Raw genomic sequence first — 9376 nt, 5'->3', positions numbered from 1 at the left:
TTTCATTTTAATGACAAAACACTTAACCATTCTCTCAAGGCAGTGGGAATCCTCTCAAATCAAACGTTTTAAAATATTTTGTAAAGATATGATAAAAAATCATCAGTAATTTTTGGATGATACAATGATAATGTAAATTCCCTTCATTATGGAAGCAATGTTTATTAAGCAAATTTTGTTGAACTTCATGGAGGATTTATGCGCTTCCATCAATCAAGTCTCAGTTTTTTTTCTTTAACACTGCTATTGTTGTTTAGGTCAATATTTCTAGAATTGTTGGTTTTCATAGAAGCTCCCTTCCATATAAATATTTAGGAGCCCATTTTATTACCTTCACCTTATGTGGAGCATATTGGGAATATCTCCTTGTGAAGTTGGAATCAAAACTAGATAGTTGGACCTTCCCCTCTATCAACCTTGTAAATCACTTATTACTCTTGAAATCATCCCTTTAGGCATTCTCTTTTACCTTTTCATTTCTTTATAAAATCCTTAATATATTCTCAAAGCCATCAAGATTTTTCAATGAACTTTCCTATGGGGGGGGTGGTGGTGTAAAAGAAATAAAATGGATGCTTGTAGCCTGGGATAAGTTGTGTGTTCCCAAGTTAGCAAGGTGATGGATCTATGGGATCTAGAAACATTGAGCACTGCTCTAGGGGAGGCGGTTTGGTGGCATTATCCCCATAGCATCTTAAGATGGATTTTAATTGCCTTTCCAATTGCTTAGAGAGACAACCAAAAGACCGTTCATTTCATTTTCAACTCGAGGTTCATAGAGGAACTTGCAAACTATCATGAAACTTATATGATATTATAATCATGTATGTGTCTTGAAGTTGTAGGAATAAAATGATTTCCATATTTCAATATATAAGGATTATTTTACAAGTCACCAAGTAATCTACGTCACACCTTCAATATAATCCACACTTGCAAGAATTTAAAAACACATTGTCTAATATATGTTGCAAGAAAGTAAATCATACTTGTAGGAAAAATAAATCGCACCAACATCTAAAGGTGAATTTCTCAAGTGTTAAGAATGATCTTAATTATTGTAACTAATATTTAGTTTCATATGCAATAGGAATGCATTGAATCAAAATCCATTAACTAACACTTTCTTGTAAATAAATTGCAACCATAAACCAAATGTGTAAAATAACCAATACAAACTATTCAGGATAGCTAGAAATAGAGTAATTTTAATGCTACAATAGAGTTGTGGTAATGGGAGTAGCAACAAAAAACCTAACTCACATGATTTTTTTAATTCCTTCAGGAAATCAATTAGTGAGCAAATAAAGATAACGTTAACACCCGAGTTGTAGCAGTACACTTACAATTCAAATTTGGATCAATGTAATATATTAGAGTTGAAGAAATTAGCAATTCAGAGTTGTAGCAATACAAAAAATAGAGTCAATACATAAATGAATAGAATATAAATTATAAATCTAACTATGCTATGGATATAGACAACACCTAACTAAGGAGGGGGCCCTATCTCCTTAAACGATGCACTGGTTAGAAAAAAAATAAAATGTGAATGTTTATCCGGATTTATGAAGGAATGAAATGAAATATAAATTTAAAATAGAAGCACGAAGATACAGTGAAATTGAACTTCAATTAATAAATAGCAAATGTTGAAATTGTTTACATGCAAAGTGAAAGTAAACTAGCTCGAGCGCTGGTAGCTTATCTCTAAGAAGAGATGTGACACCTAATTGCCTTCCTAAAATATGTTACAATGAGACTCAAAGGCCCTTTTATCATGAAAAAACTATGAGAAACCATAAAAATCCAAAACCCTAACCATGGAGATCAAGTGCCAAAGGCTTGTGGGCCCTAATGGGGAAATTTGGATCGTCAGCTTCTCAAGGTTGTAACTTTGGCATACGATCTTCATTTGGTGCATGCAATAGCCCATTAGAAAGGTATATCCGAGGATAGCAAATTTTGACAAAAAATGTTAATTAAAGACCCATGTCTGTTTCCCATAAAACAATGCTTAGGGCCTCAAAATGACTTCAAAATTCCAAGACCTGAAAACTGCCAAAATAGGAAAATCATGCTATGAGCTAGTGGAACAAGTGGGTGGACACCAATATCCGCCTGGATTAGTTCCCCCCCCCCCCCATAATGGAAGAAATGGTACCCATTGCATTGAGTTCCTACATGAGATGAGGAAATTCCTGTTGAACTTGGTTCCTGGTCAACCACTTACACTAGTGCAAGGGTTGGCTTACTTTGACAACTTGATATAGTTGGATTCTCTATTGGCGAATGTTCTTAATATGTGTTTCCATGATATGATTAGTCGTAGCTTGTTCAATGAAATATGGGTTGATCTCTACCGATGTCCACTTCTCTATAATTTCTAATGTGTCCAACAATGGTGGAAAGTATGGATAAAGGTGGTTCACATTGAACACTAAGTGGAGGCCAAGGAATGGGGGATATATTGATCTCAAAAATGTTATAACCCATAGCCTTGGTGATGGTGTAAGGTCCATAGCAAATTGGCTGAAGATTCTGATGGGCCCCTGAAAGGTGTTTCTTCTGCAAATGCAACAAAACCTTGTCTCCCACTTGAAACTTATGTGGCAACTGATATTGATCATAACATTGTTTGTTCTTAGTATTGGATTTATTCAATATATCATGAACTTGTTGGAAGATGTGCTGAATGTGTTCAATAAAATTGGTGGCTTTATCAACTTTAGATTGAACATGTGTTGATTCTTACTTTGTAGTTTCAAGGGGCATTGTAACATTAATGGGACATAATAATTGAAATCCTAATCATTGAAATCCCAGTTTTACCTGAAAGGGGTTGTGTGGACAATTGAACTATGGAGAGCTCTATTGTAGTTATGTTGAACATAAGGGATACTCTTATTGCTATTTTTTCTTAGGGATATATTGATCTTTTATTTGATAATTACATTTCATTATTTCCATATTTAAATTCATCCTATATCATCATATCATTATTCAGATTTACATCATTAGTCAGCAACATATGCAACTATATAGAAATAAAAATATCATCATCAATGCAGTGAAACATAAAGGAACAATAAAATAAAATCATTCACACATAAAGACACCAGGATTGGTCAAAGACTAGGGAAAAACCCACTACGGGGAAAACCCTTTCAAATTCTTCTTCTTATTAGATTGTCATTGAATGATTCAACAAAAGAGAGTACAATGATCCATATCTTCATCAATACAAATATCCAGCAAAATCAACTAAAAAATATCCATAAGATGAACCCAACCATGCTAATAATCCAAAAAAGCCTTGATTCGGGAACCTGTAGTCAATTGTCACTATCTGTAGTGAACTACGCAACTCTGTGGTCAACGGGAGAAAACTTCGGTCAACTGAAAAATTCAACCTTTAGGTTATAGTCATAGGGAAGATGTGTCATGCATGCGACTAAAAGGATTTGGTAAAAATTTCTCCATGAAATGCTTGTGGTTGCAGCTGCAATTTTTCCATGACATGCCTACAGCTGAGACCCAAAACCCTAGAAACAGAGATCAAAGCTTCAGACCTTGCAATTTCGGACCTACGCCAACCAATCTCCACGAAATTTCCTCAGACCTGTGTGAACCAAACCAAAGAAGAGAATAGAAGAATGTCTCATGATCATGTCAAAATGAGGTTGAGGTCACTTGTATTTATAGCCTTCCAAGAATGTTCAATTTTATTTAGGGCTGACCTAATCAAATATGCACATGTGGGCTTAAATTCAAAAATACACTTTCCCCTATCCAAATTGAGCACTTCAATAGTCAAAATTGGTCCTCTCGAAAAGAGGAATCTTATCCCATGGTTGGAGTTTTTCATTGAGTTTCGAAATTAACACTCCCTCTCAGCTAGGGAGAAATTCCAACTGCATCATGTAATCATTACAAGTGTCCTATCATCAAATCATATCCAATCTCAAGTATCTTATCATCAAATGTCATCACTATTCATCTTGGTTCATCTCTGCTTCTTCCTTCTTACCTCTTGAATGTATCTTCTCATATGATGAACATTCTTGAATCTAAAATAAGAATAATTTGATATCATAGGGGGGTCTAAACTACCACCCTCTATTCATCAGGGAGCCGCTGCTACCACCTAAAATCACTTCCAATAGGGAGCCAAATGCTAATTGGGAAACATCATTGGGGAGCCAATTCTACGACCCACATCAACATCACAGATCCTAACTGAATCTGAAACAACATCAAGGGGAAAATCTCAACATAAAATCACATCTGGGAGCTTCGTCTCAACCCAGAACACTATAGGGGAGCACATATCAACTCATAATCTCATGGGGGAGAAAAACATATTCAACCCCATATCGCGAAATAGGTGATATAGGGGAGCACATATCAACCCATCCTATTTCCCATCAATCTTCCCAACAATGACCCTCAAGATTCATATCGTAGAACACCTGCATCACAATCCGATCTTGGGTGAGATACCCGACTTACCAAAGGTAAGGATTACACACTCCCAAGGCTCCTCAACTCATTGGCTGGAGAGGGAGAGACAATCCCAACAAGCCCAACTTTTGTTTAGATGCCAACTGGGGAATACTCTGCATAGACCAAGATAGGGGGAGAGACCTAACTTGTCAAAATGGACAAGGATCACACACACACTATGCGTGACAATAGTGGAGATACCTGACCTACTACAAGAGTAGGGATCACAAACACGTATTGTCCAGAGTTCCCTTAACCCTCAGATCCCTCCATCTCAATTCCGCACCTTGGGAACTTAGATAAGGGGGAAGAGCTAGCTCAGTGTTCTCGATCAGTCCTTCTCTCTGTATATAAGAGACATATAATCGTGTTCATATCCGATACTTTCTTAATAATCATGTCACAATCAAATCAAATATCATATCAAAAATATATATAGCATAAAAAGGATATTTTATTCATCCTACCTATCATGGAGGCAGCAACCACAAGCCTAAGCTTGTCTCATATGACAATGCTAACTCGATATATGAAGATATTTTAGTTCGAGTTATATACAAGATTCTATGCCAATCAGATCCCACTAAATATTATCACAATGTATCCCTATCATATTTAGAACCTACTCAAATAGCTATCTAAAGAGCTTCTTCATCATGCCTCATAGCTAGCTATGCTAGCAACAACGTACTCAAATTCGCTCATGCTCAAAGCTATAGAATTCTCATCCAAAAGATCATGGTAGATCTCATACTAAGGAAACACACAGATGTGCTTATATCATCAATAACAATCCCAAAAAACATTAGTATATATATGGAGTCACATATCGGAGGAATAATGTCTCAAACCAAAAAAAGTCGATCATCCCATGCAAATATCTCGAAGTGTGCTTGGCGACAACTCAATGTGTATGAAGAGTTTCAATCATGAATTCACTCAAGTTGATTCAGACAAGACATATATATACGAACGAGTGTTCACATGGAACACTAATGCTTCAATCGATTATCAGTTTCCAAGGCATGTTCAACAATATCTTTTCATAACTTCTTGAAATTCAATCAGATTGTCCAATGATTTTCATTTACACTTTTAAAAAACTCTTCAATAGCTTCACGATATAGATTTTCTTTTCCAAACTTCAAAAAGCAATTCATCATGCCATGATTAATTATTTTGAGATTTAGAAGCCAACTCCCTCTTACTTTGATCATCTGAAACTCATTATCTATGAAGAATATACCATTAGTATATAAATCAAAATCAAACTCAAGTCTTGGACCTCTTTTGAAGTAGAGGTTTAGATTGGCACAAATTTTTGACTTCACCAAATAACTGTCAATGCAAACATACTAGGCTTGGGGAGCCTGCTTTGTACAATACTTTCTCCAAACATAACACTTGACCAAACCAATATGCTCAGCCTTACAAAAATCAATATCGTGCAATCAAATTAACTAAGTTAACTTATTAAGCCTTAGATGCCAGATCAAAACTAATATCAAAATCATAAAAGTTTCTTCCAATATCCCTGTGACAAACTTTTCGAACCAAAAGTTAGGTGGAGATCACATTCAAATAACACGTTTCAACCTTTTATTTACCAAGCATGATCCAATATAACTTTATCAATCCATCCTTATATTCATAGAATGAATCATTTCTGTCACTAAATATGAATGGATACATCAGGGACAAGTCATATAAGTTTCATGCATATACCAAGAATGAGTCATACAAGTTCCATCCAATCATTGTGGGACTACTTCATACGGAATCACAATTGTTTATACTTCAACCAATGTTCCAAAGATAATGAGGTCAATACCAAATAATTATTGAATACAAATATTAGTCTCTGAAATCTATTATGCTCACTTAACACTATCATCAAGGAAAATCATCAAATATCAAGTCAAATAATTAGTCATCAAGCAAAAACCCTAATTTTTCATTTCTATTAATTCAGTCAATCCATAATCCAAAAACATATGAAGCATCCTCTCAATGTTCTAAAGCATATTTAAGCATCATGTCAAATCTCCAAACGTTTCTCATCTATAATAATAAGTCGGATCTTGTCAAACCCTTGCAATTGTTATAAAATACTTTCATACACTAGCTTCAATGATCAAATCAAAATAACATACTAATATGCATATTCCGGTCACTTGCAAACACAATTTTAGTCAATACATTCACATTATCTATAGCAAGTAAAAAATTCAAACTTCCCTGCTCATGGAACTTTCTGATGTCTACTCCATATCTAAAGGAATGTCATACTTTTGGTGCCTTCTTGATTTTATTTATAAGGCTTTCGTTTTGTGACATATAGCCATAACCACACCCATAGGCTTTCTTACGTTCAGTTGAGAGGCTACAATTGCACCCTCAAGCTTGCTTCCATGTAGTTGAGGCTTAGAGTAAGGAAAAAATCTCTCTTCTTAGACCAGAACTTGTTGTAGGCCAACAATATCATATATTTGTTTATTTATGTCCAAAAAACACACTTCAACAGTAAAGAATCTTCCATATATTTAATGCAGATGATGATACGTGTAGAGATCTTATGAAGAGTCTCCCTATTAATGAGAAACCACTTTATACTTCATCATTATCAACCTGTCTATAATACTGTCATTCATCAACAAAACTATTAGATCATAAAATCTAGCTATATCAGGTTCTAAAACATATATCCATCATATTCATAACATGTCAACATTAGCTACTTCATTATCATATATGAACTTGACATCAATATTTTATCAAGAGTTAGAGTCTTATGATTAGGGTAGTAGACATGTTATTCATCATACTTCAAAGATCATGAAGACAATGTCACTTACATAGCTTAGTCCATCAAGTCAGGTCATTCAGCTTTTCCATATTGTAAGAAATACTAAGCCTAGGTCAACAAGGAGATCTTGAGAAATAATCATATTGTTACACTTCTATCATCATGGTTATCATTCTTATCACAATCATTATCAATAGTATCAAGATCAATGCATCTAGTAGATCCATCATGTCTAAGATGTGAGATGATTTGCCAAATATCAAGTATACCAATATATCAAAAATCAATGTTTCTATGTAGCTTTACCATGACTTAATAGAATGTAAGATACTTGTCTAATACCAAGTGAACCATCTCATCATAAGTACCATGAATCAAAATTAATTTCATATGCATGCATGAGCCATTTGTGAAGGCGATATTCATTATGCCTTAGGTCTTACCTTGTCATTCGATATTGCAACTAAAATATAACATTGAAACAATGCATCATATATACCTTGTAGTATTAAGATACCTATGTATCTTATTATTTGAAATTGGCAGCGGGATAATTTTGTCAACTTCCTTGTCATGGGAAACTGTAGCTCTTTTCTTCCTGCACTAACAATCTTTTCCTACATATCAGATGATCCTCAAGAATGATTCACTTATGACATCTCATCAATATGTTAGGAGTATCAAATACTCAAATATGCATGCAGGAAGCATAATCAATGATCAAATAAATAAATCTAAACAAAAGTAAAGATATAAATCAGTAACATAAATATAAAATTACTTATCTTCCATTAGAGGTGATCATTTCACTCTTGAACCAACCATCAAGAGTCATGACTATCCATTATCCATATAACATTGTTGCCTTCAATATATCAATAACCAAGGCCTAATTGAGACTATCCAACCTAGGGCTACATAAATCTTGTCACATGTTCTTGAACATCTTCACACTGATCATGTTAGGGTTTCTAAATTGCATATCCCAAATCTTTTTCATAATATAGGGTTTCTTCCAAACCCTAACCTCATAATATCCATCAAACTTAATACACAAATTGCCTAGGGTTTCCTTCAAACCATATATTTTTCTTTTTTTTGGTCTCCTCCATCTTCTCATGCTTCCATCAAAGGTGTCTTCATAGGGGTGATATTCAATGACTTTTATTTAGCCCAACTCTGATACCAGGTTAATTTTTATTAGGGATATATTTTTCTTTGCTTTGATAATTGCATTTCATTATTTCCATATTTAAATTCACCCCATAACATCATATCATTATTCAAATTTACATAATTATTCAACAACATATGTAATTATGTAGAAAGAAAAATAGCATCATCAATGTAAAAAAACAGAAAGGAACAATAGAAGAAAAGCATTCACACATAGAGACACCAGGATTGGTCAGAGACCAGGAAAAGCCCACTACAGGGAAAACACTTTCAAATTATTCTTCTTATTATATTGTCATTGAATGATTCAAAAAAAGAGAGTACAGTGATACATATCTTCATTCACAGAACTATCCAGTAAAATCAACTAAAAAATATCATAAGATGAACCCAAACATGCTAATAATAATAAAAAAACCCTAATTCAGGAACTTTTAGTCAATTGTCACTGTCTGTAGTCAACTACCGAACTCTGTGGTCAGTGGGCGAAAGCTTCAGTCAATTGAAAAATTCAACCTTTAGGTTCCAGTGACATGGAAGATGTGTCATGCATGCGGCTAGAATTCTTCGTTGAAATTTATCCATGACATGCCTATGGCTGCAGCCAAAATTTCTCCATGACATGTCTGCAGTTGAGACCCAAAACCATAAAAACATAGATGCAGGCTTCAGACCCTACAATTTCAAACCTATGCCAACCAATCTCAATGAACTTGCTTCAAACCTATGTGAGCCAAACCAAAGAAGAGAATAGAAGAATATCTCGTGATCATGTCTAAGTGAGGTTGAGGTCACTTGTATTTATAGCGTCCCAAGGGTGTCAAACTTTATTTAGGGCTGACCTGATCAAATATGCACATGTGGGCTTTAATTCAAAAATACATTTTC

Source organism: Pinus tabuliformis, chromosome X (genome assembly GCF_031772625.1).
Source record: "Pinus tabuliformis cultivar Carrire ecotype Pingquan chromosome X, CPIR1, whole genome shotgun sequence".
Classification (NCBI taxonomy): domain Eukaryota; kingdom Viridiplantae; phylum Streptophyta; class Pinopsida; order Pinales; family Pinaceae; genus Pinus; species Pinus tabuliformis.
Note: the sequence above shows the minus strand (reverse complement) of the source record.